Raw genomic sequence first — 15,660 nt, 5'->3', positions numbered from 1 at the left:
GTGAACTGGATGGGAAAAAACTGTTTCAGCTATGTAGCAGTTTTATATTTGTTAGGAGGTAAAATGAAGACAAATACAGTGTAATGCGGTTATAAGATGGGTTTGTACAATGCTCTACAGCATAAAATCTCCACTCCAGTTCATGGAGCTTGTAGCAAAAACACTATCTTCTATGGCTTTTAATTGAAAAATGTGGAAATGATGATATTATTATTATTATTATTATTATTATTATTATTATTATTATTATTATTATTATTATTATTAATAATAAGAATAATAATAATAAGAATAAGAATAATATTTTTATTTATCACTAATGCAGGTAAAGGTATCATCAATATTAGCCTTGTAATTAAAAGTACTGTATCCCTTTAAAATCTGGTTGACACAAAGATTTGTGTGTCATCAGCATAGTAATGGAGCAATGTGCCAAGGTCCTTAAATCAGGGTTTGTGAAGACAATATGAAGTTTTCAAATGATCTTTTATTTACTGAAGTCCATTTTAGACACAAGTTGTCAAAGACCACCCACAAATCATTGCTACCTGTGCTGCTGGACAAACAAAAGGTGGGGATGATCTGCAAGGTGGGTTTTGTGGAAACTCATTGACAGAATTAAGGAAAATGTGAGAAAACATCTGACATTCACAAGTTTTGTTATATTTTATACACACTATGGCTGCACTTAGACTAGAGTAATTAGACCTAACATGGTCTTACATAGTCAATCCTATAGCCTCAGTGTTGTGTCAAAGAATAGTCTGGCTGCACCTCAGTATCATTCTATAATAACAGGTAAAATAACTTTTTTATTTAAACAGATCACACAGTCTTAGGTGGTGCTAAGCCCCGGAAGCAGTGATGATGCCTCAGCAAAACCATTTCATATGGATCTGTTCAGGTGGAACATTTGCCCGCAATGAGACGAACACTGTCATTAAAATGTCTACCTGATTAAAAAAACAAAACAAAACAAAACCAAGCAGGGCTGCCTTACTGCACAATTCAAACCTTTTGCTAAACTTAAAATTTTCATCATGTAGATTGCTGCTTGGAGGTTGTTGTTGCTGTTTCCTGTAGTGGAATGGATTTTGAAAATGGTAACCTGCAGATATCGACGTAAGCAAAGAGAGCAGCGCAAAATGCGCATTAGAAATGACAGCTTATACTTACAATGAGTCAGACTAGCCTTATAGTCACAAGTGAAAACATTTGTTAGGCATTGTTTGAATTATTGAAGAAGAAATCCAGTTTATTCAGCCTGGTATATTACCTATTAATATGGCTGTTGGGGCTCTAAGTGTCATACCAACTTTGCACTCTTAGCCTCTATTGTAGAGATTCAGAGAAACAGCATTTAGCGAGGAGCAATTAGTAGGAGCTCCCTGCAGTTCATGCTAATTGCTCTAACCCTTTGAACTTACACAGTGTACTGAGGTTATTGCACAAATAACCTAAAAGAAAAAAACACTTCCCAACACGCTATGTCTACATGTTTTGTTATGCGCTTGCAAGTATGATTCCTCTCTCTAAATTTTTATGTCTTCTGAAATCTCTAAAATATTTGTTAGATAAACTTCTTTTGGCACATCTTATTTTCCAATGACTATTTGCTCCAAATACTGAAGGTCCTGATTCAGAACTAAAAATGTGTAATTTATTGATGTAATATAGGTCATATGTGATGCATCAACTGATGGTTTGACAGGAGGAGGCTCTGTTGGAATTGTTGGACCTACAGAAACAGCCAGTAAACCTTTAACTAACTGTAGACAAGAGACTGAGTTATGCTGCAACCTGTTTCCCTGCCAGACAACAGCAAAGTTTCACATCCTTCCGTCATCGTTTTTAATCATGGCCTTAGTGATATCTCATATGTATGGTTATGAGGGCTGCACAGTTCTTGACATGACAGCATTTTGTTTCTGTAATATCTGTCACAATATAAAAAAATCGCATTGCATGACTTGATATGTCTATTTGGAAGGAATTAATCATTGTAAAATGGTTCTATATAGAAGTGCATCTGCATAGAAAATAAAACAAATTGTAAAAAAAACTTAGAGAAAAAGGTTTGGATCCATTCTCATATGGTGTAACACTAGCAAAGACATGGGAAATAGTTATTTCTTTGCTTTGCATTGGTCATACAGAGCTTTGAGGTGTTTCTTTAAATGGTCAAATAAATTAGTTGTGTTGCCTGGTGTAGTGACAACAGCTGCAGCCTTCATGTCCAACTCTGCACTTGCAGATAAAGTTTAAAAACCTGAGTGTATCTAGGAACCCTTAACTCACAGTAAATGATGTTCTATTAGACTTCTCTGATGGATTAGTCATGAAAAATGAGAATTATGTTAGTTTTCTTTGTATCAAGCAGCACAAAAATCAGTGTTTGGGTTCATTTATGTTTTATTTTACTGTATTTTACATTGCACCTCTTGTGAAGCGACTATTGCACATGCATACATGGGGATGTCGATGTGAAACAACATATTGTGTAGCTCTCGTGAAAACTTGTACCTGAATGTTTTGTACCCTGAGATTTGTTGACGAGCATCAACGCAAGAGCCACTCAAGCTGGTGCCTCCAAATATTCTTCACATTTGCGCACTGTACAGTAAATTCATCCGACTCTGTAGTTCTCTGACTGCATTGCCACCATTCGTCTGTCAGTTATCTCAGATAGGCACTACAATCACGCGGCCAAGTTTTCGGTTATATCAAAGTGTGGAGTTTTGATATGGGCCACAAAACTTACTGCTGACACAAACCCACTTCAAGTATAAAATTAAATCAAAATCGAAATGGTTTACTCACATTGTGTTCTTCCATTGAGAACAAATCACTATAGTGAATGAGCACTGTCAAAATATGACAGTGAAAAGACAACATTCCTGCTACCATGGCTTGAAGAGGATTAGGCCACTAAAGGAAGATTAGAGATAGTGTAGGCTTCTTAATACGTAACAAAATAAGCTTATCACTGCCCAGTCATCAGGGCACAGTGGGAATTATTTTCCACTGATACACTACTATGTTGTCTTCTTGTTCCCTCAGACTTAACAAAACACAGTGTCTCCAACTGGTAGTTTGTAAATGCTGCACTTTTTGGATATTGTGTTATACTGAGCGCAATGGACTAAACCAAATTAACAAGTTCAGGTTTGCTTGCCTGATTTGTAATAATAAATTTAAGCTTTTGGAAATTGAACTCCCAAATTCTGGTTTGATTTTGCACCACTAGGCAGGCTAATAGCTTCTGGTGGAAGTGCTCAGGTGAAGGTGTCAGGAAGTGGGCCAAATTACATGTTCCAGAAAGTTGTGTAGAAGAAAAGGACAAATAACAGCCTAAGGAAAATAAAAGGTCATCCGGGTGTAGGACATGGCTGCAGCTTTTCCTTAAAAATCTGTGCGCTGGCACCCTGCTTGTCTTTTATATTGGAAAAACACTAATTCAGGCTGCCACGCTTTTGTTTGTGTGTACTTGTGTATCTGTGTGTGCTTTTCTGGGAACTGATGCACAGTTTGCTCTCAACACTGAACTTTAAATTTGTATGCTGCACAGTATCCTCTGTGATCAGCAGCAGTGTTTTCCAATCCGCAGGGGTTCCTCTTAGAGAAATGTCAAAGAACTTTTTCTTTTCAACCGAAATACTGCACACATTAGTTCCAGGCTGTTTTGCTGAAATGCCAATTAAAACGGCCAACCTCAGAGGCTAAATAAGTTTAGAGTGCTCTGCTGAACTTTTAAATAAGACCGAGGCCACAGCCATCATCTTTGTTCACAATTCCTTCATTACCATTACTGCTGAATCACTGCTTTGCTGCACGGAGTCCCAAAGTGGTCAGTACTAAATAAATAAACAAGGCAGTGAATAAATTGTGTAAAATATATAAATTAACCATTGTAATAACATCAAAGATTTTTGAAATGATAAATTATTAAGATTCTGTGATAGACCCTTTCCTTTGCCCTAAGTCAGCTGGGATAGACTCCAGCTCCCCCGTGACCCTAATGAGGATTAAGCAGTGTACATATAATGGATGGATGGATTATTTAGATTAGATTAGATTTATAAAATGTTCAAGTATTTTCACACGAACTCTCTGAACCCTAAACCCTTCCAGCAGGTTTAAAGGAATGCTACCTTTTTTTAAAAAGTTGTCAAAACTACATTACCAGCTTCCTGACGGTCTTTGAATTACTGATGTGTACAAATGTGGCCATATCTAAGCTTCGAATTGTGTCATTTCATCAAAATCGCTTTACTCTACATTTCACTTAAAAATTTGCCAAAAGCAAAACATTTGCACCCAAATTTAGACCAAAAAAAAAAAGAAATTCTGTGCTCCTGAGCGTAACTGAGAACCCATTAGTGTCTCAGCTGTGACCAACAGAAACATGACAAAGACTCAAAGACTTACAAGTATGGAACCTATAAACAGAAGTAGTAAAATATCTGTAGTATGCTACCACTAGTGTTTATCACTTGAAAAGCTTTTATAATTTGTCAGCCGTGTTTCTGAGTTCTCTCTACTTCTAGCTATGGTTTCCACTGAAGTGCAGGGCTTTATACTGCAGTGAAAATGAGCCCACAGTGATTAAAAACAGGAGCAAAAAACATCTAATAGGGGCTGAGAGAATTCATAGGTATTGTTGTTCTCTTGTTTTTATTTATTTAGATTTACTTCAGGTCACTTTTCAATATTCATAACTTTTTTTCATGAAACCGGTTAGCCAACACCTACTTTCTATCCCAACTATATTTCACTGGTCATTGTTAAGGAAGCAAACCCAACCACTACTATCAGATTTAAATAGCAAGAAACACCAGAGTCTCAGGAAGTGTGATTCAACCAGTGGGAAGACGCAATGAATAACGACAGTACCTAAATCTCTTTTATCAAGTTTTACAAGACTAATTACGCTTGCTAGTTCAAGCTAGCTGATCATTTTGAAATATTACTTTAACAAAAACCAAAAAAACATCTTTCCTGTGTTTTTTTTCTCAGCAACATGAGCTACATGTAGCTACCTAGGTAGCTGACAGGTGGTAGAAATACTAGAACAATTACTTCATTAGGCAAAAATGAATTTGCTTTGAAGTTATTCTTTATTGTACTTTAAAAAACCACAGACATCTAATGAATTCTCTTGGGGTCTATCAAGTGTTACGGACATTTTTGTAGTTTTCTGATATTTAATGAACCAAATGAACGATTGAAATAATTATTGTCACAATAATCAGGACTAAATATAATAATTACTTTAAGTCCTAGACAACTCAACAGTAATGACAAGAGCGCAAAATAAAAGACAAAATAGCAACGATAAAAACAATAAAATACGTGACATTAAAAACAGCATAACTTATAATAACAATAGTGTATACATTTATTTACATTTACTTTTTAGCTAATATAATTTGTAATAAAGGAATAGTTCATTTTCAAATAATGAGTCAGACTACTGGTGCAGGTGTTCTTTTTTTGTGACTGAGAAACACTGGATCCATTGCTGTGGTATATTATGGTATTTTATCAGAATCAAAGTTGCATCTAAATACCACAACTAACCGAGTCATCTGCTTTCAATATATTTAAGCATCCACGGTACAACCACAACACGAAAGCATTATTCGGCTTTGATACATCCACTGTCAAGGGCCACCCTCAAACCTCTTGCTTCTGAGTGTAGAGCCGATCACACCACACGCAAACAAACCAAGCTTTTCTACCACATTCCCACGGAATCCAGTAAATCTTTGTCAAACTTCCAAATGTTTGTTCTTAAAATACGAGAAACTTATTTTTATTTAGGATCAGATTTTTTCCATTTTCTGAACCAAAGCAGATTTCAAGACAGCATTTGCTCAACACAAATCCATAATACGACTAATTGCAGTAAAGAGGTTAAGGTACGAGACAAAATCGTCTTGACTCTGAATCCAACATTAAGAGCAGTTGGAGGGCTGCAGCAGAAGCACCAAAGCCTTTTGTTTACTTCTCAGCCATTTCCTCCAAATCCGGCTGAATCATCTGATTACTTAGATGTCTGTAAATCTAATTAGCCTTATGTCTTCTCTGAAAATCCCACTGCGAACACACAAAACTGAGATTTTCTCTTTCAGCCCTGTGAGCAGACACCACGTCTCATCGTCTCACAACAAACATGCCGTCTTGCAAGATTTTGAGCTGAAAGTGTCATTTTGAATGTGTTCTTCCACGCCATTCTTCCAATGCATCTTTTTAAATCAGAGAAAATTCATTTTGCCACATCATCTATTTGACAAATAAATCTGAAGTGTATAAAAAAAAGACACTCACTCAGAGTTCAGCGTTGCTCTTCAGCTGATTTGAACATGATCAGACACCCACAGACACACACACACACACACACACGAATGTAGTGCGGACTGACATGTGGTATATATAGGGAACAGGAAAAGAAAAAAGAAGTGACACAGGAAGAGAAAGCAGAATGACAGGGGCGAGTCAAGTGTACCTTACGGCAAAAAACAAAATGGAAAGAAGACCGGTCAACCTATGTTCCTCTGTACACTCATATGATACATGCAACACCCATAGAGAGTCTACAAAACGGCAAAACAAGACAGAAACAAGACAGTAAGTCAATCAGTGCATGGCATCCAGGGCACAGTCTGACAGCTTTCTTTCTGCATAGCTGTGTTGTTTTACTTCCTTCTGTCTGAGTGTCTGGCTCTGTGATATACTGGGGGGGGAAGTGTGATGCAAAACAGCGTGATTCCTTCACAAAAAAACAATCCTGTTAATCTAGCTTATTGCTCTGTGTATTTATTTTTAGCCATTTATCAACACACAATGTGACTCTATTTGCAGAAATCTTATACCTCAAGAGGAGTTTTTATAAGTCTTTGGGTGTCTTCTTAACACTGAGCCCAGGGCTGTTTGTGCTTCACTGCCACTCTTTAAACACTCATGGAATACTCACTGCATGTCATGTTTTTAGCTTTAGAATGCACTACATTATTGTCTCTGTGTTCATTACAAAAATCCCTTCCACTCAAGTTGTTTGTACAATCTCCTGTGCCTTTACTTCAGCAAAAAATAGAAAAGAAAAAGACTGATGACACAGATAAACACCACGGCGCCCTGGCTTAAAAGGTGTGAAGTTAACAGAACAATTGCAGTATTCATGGGAGTGTACACTGAACAGAAACCTCAAGCACTTTATAAAAATTATTATCTACCATCCAGCCATCCACGAGCTCAGGCTGAGCCGACTGCTGGTAGTAGATCACATTCTGGGATCAGTTAGACTTGCAGCAGTGCAACAATACATTCACCCTCAGGTAGTGTTAAGTGCATCATGCCAAACAGTAGCAGTTATTTAAGCAGAACTAGTATTATTTTAAGTATGTTAATGTTAATTTATCTGAGTCAGAATGGGGTAACGGATTTCACAGTATAGTCACAAAATATGATATGACTGCCTGGAAATCATTATTACTTCCCTATGTATAAAAAGCATTGAAAAAAGCATAATTACAAACCTCCCGTTCCACTTTTTCATATCATATATTAATATATCAATGCACGGATATAGTATTATCTATTCAGTGATCATGTGACATGATGTTGTACCTATTTAACAACCAGTTCATGAGTAATTCAAACCACAGTAGTGGGTGTGGAGATGGACACAGAGATGAACGCCCAATGTAACTAGAATTAAAACTGATGTATATTCAAAATTCTTATTGCCAACATTATGTCGCACAGACAAGCAAATGTCATTGGTAGAAAGTTCAAGTTGTGTGGTTTCATTTGACATGAACTACATGTCGCTACAATCAATACTTAGACAGCAATTTAAGAGAGAACAAGGGATTTTAATTTGGCTGTTAAGTGTGCTTGTCAGGCTCTGATGGCTATGTTTTAATTACCAGTTTCATAGATCATGTTCTTTTTTGTTTATTGCTCTTCAAAGCACAATTTAAATGACCAATTGAGTTATTAATCTGATTAGAAGAAGCTAAATTCTTCAGTATCAAGTAATAACTTGTGATATACAAACAGCTGAAATGTATTTTGCTGAGGCACCCACTGAAATAAACAGTACAACATTTTAAACTAACAAAATACTACAGCAAAAAGGGACTGAAAGGATTCAGACTTGTTAAGAAGTTTTGTAACTGGATTCAGACCCCAACCACACTGAAGGCATCAGTGATCCGCTCATTGCTTTGCTGCATGTCTGCTGCCGCCATAACACTCACAAAATGCTTTGCTTGTCCTTGCTGGAATTGCTATCACCACTACTGAGAATAATTTAAATGCTGAATTTAGTTGAAATCTGTTTCTTGATCACTACATTTACTTAACCTAATCAAAAACTGTGAATAAAAGTATTCAACAACAAACTGTGGCACCTTGTTAATGCTGCTAAAATCACTTTTGTAAAATATCTCTGTGAAGTCCTTCCAAATATATGAAGTAGTTTGTGGAATCAGATGTGAATGCGCTTAACAATGACATCCCTAGTTAAGTAAAACTGCGACAGTTTTCATTTAGGTTCACAATATTTCTTTGCCCAAACAAGTCTTTAAAGCTACAGTCTCTTTGTTTTTGTTTCTTAAATCTCCTTTCAAATAGGAGGTTTAGGCGGATTCATGTTGGAAAGACTTCAGTGAGTGTTGCTAAACCCCTCCAACAGACTTGAGACAGTGTTTTTTAAGATTTATTTTCCTCTGACATTAGGCTGTCACTCAAGCATGACTGTTTGAGGTTCAAGGCACCTATGAACACCAGTGTAGATTAAAAGACAAACCACCTCACAACATGATGCTCTTTCTTCTTTGTCCTGGATTATCTCAGATTATCACATTTTTTTCATGTCCTGTAGCTACACCACCCAAACTGCTGAGAGTAACAGCTTGAATTCTTTATATAGGGGATACTGTCAGGAGTGTGTTTTCAAACAAGGCTTTAGCCACAGTTTAGATTCTGATCTCTAACCTCTCATAATCTTCAAACTGAGTTTTCCTTTATATCTCTGATAGCAGGTGTCTGACTGGTCCCAAAGTTTGTCCTGCAGCAAGACTGTAACATCTTCACATCATGGAATCGGTCTGGGATTGCATAACGAGACACACGACAGGTAGTCTAAATCAACAGAACAACTGTGGCAAGCTTTCCAAGATGCCAAACAATCTACGAAGTACCTTTAAAAAAATGTGTGCAGGTGCAACAAGAAGAACTGGAACTGTTTTAAATGATGTTCCTACCAACAAGACTAAAACATTCTCATCACTCACAGATGAAACAAATAACATTAATTGTCTTGGAGCAAATTTGCATGTCAAGGTCAGGAATATAATGACACGGTACAGGAACAGTCAGTTCTCAGGGTATTGAGTGTAGGAGAAATAGGCAGGTATAAAGATCGGAGACACTTTTTATCAAATGGTTACTGTCAGACGACTGGGTCAGAGGAAAGTTTACTGTGTGCTTCAATTTAGCAGAACTCCAGGGAAGATCAAACCCTTAACTGACAACCGTGTGGTGGAAGGTGGGTGGGGGGCTAGAACAAATCTGGCAGGGGATGCGCAGGATGCCCATAATAGAAATAACCAAAAGGCTATTACTCAGCTAATGTAGCTAATGTTCTCTAAATTTAATGTTAACCTTTACCGTACAATGCATTACTGTGGGTTTATGAGATAAAGGAAGCTCCAGGCAGTAAAGAAAAGCAGACAATTGTTACCATTGTAACTGCATGAAAGTCTTCAGGAACAACTGTTGCCTTTTTGTCTGTGGTGATTAGGCCTGTGTTGACCTACTAACTTCAGTCTTTTATACTGTTACGTGGGTTGCTGGTTGTAAAAATGGAGTAATTTACTAACTTGTGAGAAATGTTAAAGTGGAGGGTGACAGTAAACAGTCTTTAATCTTTCTTACCTTTGGTTGAGTGCAGCAAGTCGGGAGCATTACATACATTTGGACAAGTTGAACATCCCTGCCCCTTTACAGATTCAGGAACTGAAGAATGATGTTATTGTTATCCGTTAGCTGAACACTGATAACAAAGACAGTAAAATGTGTTGGCGAGGATAGGGCCACGATGCTAACTGCTAACTCACTATGACCTCACTGTGCCCAGCTTTAGAAATAGCTGGATACGCTTATTTGCTTACTACTCTATAGGATTCATAATCATAGAGGATAAAGTTGCCCTAACCTGTGAGTCAAAAGTCGAAAATGGTCATAGCTAGTTTAACGTCCTGTTAAAATGTAGTTGTGTGACTTTAAACAAAGCATATGAATGAGTCTGTAGTTTTAGATGGTACAAAGTTGCCTTCATGTCAGCCATGGAAAATAAAAACTCTTTTCTATGCTCAAAGTTACGTGCAATTCCTCATAAGCAAATCTGTCTGATTTACAGACCCTTTTAGTCCAATTTTAAATGTTCTTTTTCCTGAAGAACGTGTTGCCCTGATAAAACTCGAACTCGTTTGTCCAGTTTCACACAGACAGGATGCAGAATAAGAGCAAATGTACAACTTTGTCCATAAGAAGCTAAAAGAATGGAACTTGGAAGTCAAGCTTTAAAGTAAAACTTAATTTTATCAAGAAAGAATAAAAATGCACTTCTTTTTATGCATCATTTAATGTCCAGAAGTGGCTGTAAGATTCACACTGAGGCACACAAAGCATTTTTCTCTGATCTTTTGTTCACTGTAACATGTTGAGCTATTTTTCAAATGTTCCTAATGCACAGTGCCAAGAACAAATGAAACACAGACTAGCATGCATTCAGTAAATAACATGTTTCAAGACTGACATTCTCTCTGACAGAGAATGAAAGATACGGTACAGAAAGTCTATTATTTGTGTTGTGTTGTAGTGCAGCAGTAGTACTGCTGCTGACTGATGATGGCATCTGAATATAAATATCATTGTGATGACTGGAGGCTGTACAGTTCCTTTCCCAGCCTTGTGACATGAAAGGCACAGTGTATCACCTTCGCCACTTTTGTACTGAGGAACCACAAATAACAAATCTAAATATGATTTTGTATAAATAAAACGTCTAGCAAGGGAATAAAAGACACGACACTGTAAAGCTAAATTATTTCTGCAGTGAAAATATGGGCAGCATTGCAGATTTTTTCTTCTCAGTCAAAATATTGTTGTCCTTATTCAGCGTTGTTCTCTATTGTGGCAGACAGTGTTTTCTTTAATAACCATGGAGAGACAATGGTCATTTTGACGGCCAATCCACGCAGAAACCGACTTCAGCAGCATTTTTGACATCTATCACTCGGGTGCCTCTGAACAGATACAGAAGGCTTCTATTTCAGGATATGTACACAGACGTGTGTTAACATCCTACGCTTTTTTTATGCAAGTCTTTTTTTGTTTTTCTCCTCTGACACTTTCAGTGACACATGGTCTCTACAGAAAGCTGTTTAAATCACACAAATGTTCTGAACTTAATTGTGTCTATATTGATTAATCAAGGCTCCCAGTGTATAAACCTGAACAAATGAAAGTCACACCCAAGCGCCAACACAATGCTACATAAATGCTGTGCATTTGAAAAAAACCTACCATATTGTACCTTAATCTATTGTCTTAATATATGTCTTTTGTAAGAGTAACAACCAGAGCAGAACCGAAGTAGATCAACTCCTGGACGTTCTGTGGAACAACAATATGAAGCAGAAAGGAAAGTAGGAAGAGATGACATTTGGATGTATTTTTGCCTTTCCAAACTTCAACTTAATTTACGTAAAAGCAGGAACATTCTGATGCAACACAGCTCAAGTACCCCTATAAAAATAAAAACTTAGGTACTGAATTATTAACTGATATTTGAAGTGGCTAAGTGAAAACATTTATCAACTGCCCGATATGAAAATGTAGCAGTGCAAAGGCTAGTGCTGATTTTGTACAAAGCTCACAATGAAGGAAAAGGAGCAGCACTGAACAGGCCACATTAGAGAATCGGAAGTAGTAGTTTTTGACAAATTAAGATAATTCGACTGAAAAAGATTATAAATATAGATTAAAAATGCTATTTTTTTTTTTTTTTTTTGCTGCAGTCTGTACTAAGAACATGTTCCCTTATGTCTGTAGAACATAATTTGTCCTGGCATCTCTATAGTACCACAGCGCTTCAAATATAGTGATGCATTGTGACACATTTTACCTTAATCAAACAGTTGCAGCTCCTGCAATCTTAATATTGGACTAGGTCATATTATGATTTAGACAATATTTAAATTAATTGTTCATCTCTCCAGTAATTGATGACAAAGGTGAGACCGAGTGAAAATTATGTGTGAAAGGTAACACTTGATGACTGTACTTTTTTTGTAGAACAACTTTTTTTTAGCTAGTCGACCAGTCATGTTTTTTTTTTGTATTTTCTAGTTTTAGAACCTGCAGCTGGTTTTAAAAACAATGTTTCTTTGTCTTGTACAACTGAATATATTTCAAAGACAGGGACAAATTCATCTGGTCTTGAGAGGGCCGCTGTATCTTATAAACAACAGAGAAGCACAGTCACAATCAGAAGTAAATCAGTCCCTTTAACAGTGCTTTCAGGTTAACAATATCACTGAAACAAATACAAAATAGGCTTTCTCCTGTATCACTAAGACCACTGCATTCCTGCAGCAAACTTCACTTGAGGTTTTGTATACCTCTGGAAATAATTCCTGTATTGTAATGATCTGTGACCTTTGCCCAAATTCCTGTTTTCTATTCATTTTATGAAAAAAAAGCTATTTGGCTGCATCTCTTGGTTGAGCAATTTCCCTGTCTGAAGGACTCCCAGGGTAAAAGCCATGTCAGTATAATTTTCTTATTCCTGCATTTGAAAAGCAGCTAACGCTAAAAGGAACAAAGGCATCTGCTGCCTTGTAACACAGCTTGGATACTAACTTATTCTGTATTTTTAGTAAGCATGGCACAACCACAAGGTGGAAATGTCAGCAAGAGAATCTGCCGTGAAAACTGCACAAGCTGTGAGGAAGATGATACTCAACAAGCCATGAGCAGAATCTTGGCCAAACCAGTTAAAAGTTCAGATCCTGCTGTTGCTAAAAACAGAAGCTTAATATTTTGGAAAAGCCCTTATTTTCTTAACTTCATAGAATGACATGATGAGACTGATATATGCACTAGAGCTGCAACAATTAATCTATTAGTTGTCAACTCTTACATTAACTGTTATAACTATTTAGATAATAGATTAATTGATTTTTAAGAAACATAATGTTAAAGATCTATACAAAATATTTTCAGATTTCTATGACAGTAAACTGAATGTCTGGATTGTGGACAAAACAAGACATTTGGGCTTCAGGAAACATTCAGAGTTTTCTGCCTTTTTATAGACCAAACAAATTGATTAATCAAGAACATAATCCACAGATTATTTATTAATGGAAATAATTGTTAGTTGCAGCCTTATTAAGCACAAAGTTTGAGACACAATATGTAAGCGGAGCATAACACAAAGACTAAAAGCAGGAGGAACTGGCCTGGATCTGTCCTAACAAACAGAGACGCTTGTGGCTTTTCATGTGGCAGTTTCATGCTAGATAACATGTCTTCATCAGTGAGCTTGTTTGTGAGGTGTTGGCGGATGCATTTTTTAACTTCGACACACAGACATGACATTGATGTGCATTTGAACACCTTGCTCTCAAAAACACAAGTCCCAAAATGTGACCATATTCCTTCAGAAAAGGCAGATTAAAAAAAATAATAATAATGCATATGGACTGCAGATTAAAAAAACCTAACTTTTCTGCTCAAGTACCAGACATGTTGCAAAACCAAGTAAGCTGAAGTTAATCAATTACAGACAATTTGTTTACGGTGTTTTATTAATCTCAGCTCATTAATGTTGGAGCGCTGTTAACCTTTACAGAAACCTTCTGAATGAAATAGTGTCTACATCTTTACTCCCTTTTAGGTAAATTAAAGTGTTGCTTGGAATAGGCAGACATCCACTGTTAAAGGAAGTACAAAATACAAAGTACTCAGACCCTTCAGTTTTTCAGACTTACATTGCAGTCTTGTGTTAAACTCATTTGAATTCATTGATTCCCTCAACACTACACACAGTAATGATGAAGCGCGAACAGACTGTCACTTTTGCAAATTTATTACGAAGGAAATATCAAATGGGTGTATACAATAATGCTGGATCATGCAGGTGTACTGAACTGTATGATTCTTCTTATGCATTATTCAAAACGTTTCCATCTTCTGTTTTTAACAGGTTGGGACCAACAGAGCTGAATAGCTGAGGGAGGCTGAGAGCACTAAACTCTTCACCTTTGTCCTTGGCCTCGGAGACAACAGTCAGCGCTATCAAGCCTTTGTTGTTGTTGGCAGACAGACACTCTCCCTTGTGCTGTGGACACATGCTTTATACTTTACTGTGTCTTAGACATTCATTTCCCAAAGCAGTGTGCACCAGTGTGGGAGTTTCTGGAGACGGTTGTCTACTAACTCCCTGGAAAAGAGTCCCCTTCAATAAGGCCGTGCAGTCATGTAAAGCAGTATGAGAAACATAATATAGCTCTCCTAAACCTTACACGAGTTTGCCACGATTTACCACATCTATGTTAATCATTTTTGGCTGCTTAGGAGCAGCACAGCATGAACTAAATATTTACATATTATCACTCTACTAAGGAAAGAGAAACAGTGGCCTGGTGATCCCCCAGCAGTCACAGAGGATCCATTCGTCACATGTACCCATCTCATCCTGGAGAGGATGGAAGGGAGCTGAAGCCTATCACAGATGACTTTGAGCGAGAGGTGGGGTACACCCTGAACCGGTCACCAGTTCATCACAGAGGAACACACGTAGCAAGATGAATGTTATTTATTAACTGTATTTATGTCTGTATTAATGGTATCTGATGAAGACGAGCACTAGTTCGACCTCCACCAACCCAATAAGAGAAATATCTTGACATTTTAACTGTTCTGTGTTTCACTGTCTTCAGCAGCTAAGCTGATAATAACTTTTTATACTTGTGCCATTATGTGATGTGCTCCACATAGGGCCAATTACCATTAACCTTGTTATGATGTTAACCTGCTGTTAATGTAATGAAAGATTTCTGAACAGAAATCGGTTGAAGTGAGATGGTTTATGTGTTTGTTCTTTGAGAATCTAAATATATTCATATGCTTTCTCTTTTTTGTCTGTATATAGTAACCACAGTGGAAAGGAAACATTTTTAAGGGGTGCCCAGAATAGTAAGTTTGAAATGGCCAAACCAGCATTTGTGCATGGTAACAGTTCATTACAAGCCACACATCTTATCATTACTGCAAACTATTTTCCAAAGCACGCTGTATTGGCTGTGATTTTGATTTTTTGTGTGTGTGTGTGTGTGCGTGTGTGTGTGTGTGTGTGTGTGTTTTCAACCTATCAGTCACTAGTTTCCACTATTTTCACAGTAGACGTCCATTTTCAGAATGGAAATGGTGGTACAACAATAAAAGTAGACAAAGTAGATAACGAGGCAGACAGGAATTATCTGTAGCAAGTCTCCACTTTCTGCAAGTTGATTGTCACCCTTGACCACATAAAAATAAATGCTTCTATGAAGGCTGACAAGTTACAGACAGAAGATTTCA

General features: G+C 37.1%; 1 protein-coding gene and 1 long non-coding RNA gene across 3 annotated transcripts in view; one reads left to right on the top strand and one right to left on the bottom strand.

The window, feature by feature from the left end:
• thrb (thyroid hormone receptor beta) overlaps positions 1–15,660 on the bottom strand; it is a 143,003-nt gene that overhangs the window by 110,634 nt on the left and 16,709 nt on the right. The window lies entirely within an intron of this gene.
• On the top strand, positions 6,492–15,212 carry LOC118470807 (uncharacterized). Its single transcript, XR_004847959.2, has 3 exons — positions 6,492–6,630; positions 9,048–9,145; positions 14,285–15,212. It is a non-coding gene; the product is annotated as an uncharacterized LOC118470807 (long non-coding RNA).

Source organism: Amphiprion ocellaris, chromosome 15 (genome assembly GCF_022539595.1).
Source record: "Amphiprion ocellaris isolate individual 3 ecotype Okinawa chromosome 15, ASM2253959v1, whole genome shotgun sequence".
Classification (NCBI taxonomy): domain Eukaryota; kingdom Metazoa; phylum Chordata; class Actinopteri; family Pomacentridae; genus Amphiprion; species Amphiprion ocellaris.
This window is presented reverse-complemented; position numbering and strand designations above follow the sequence as displayed.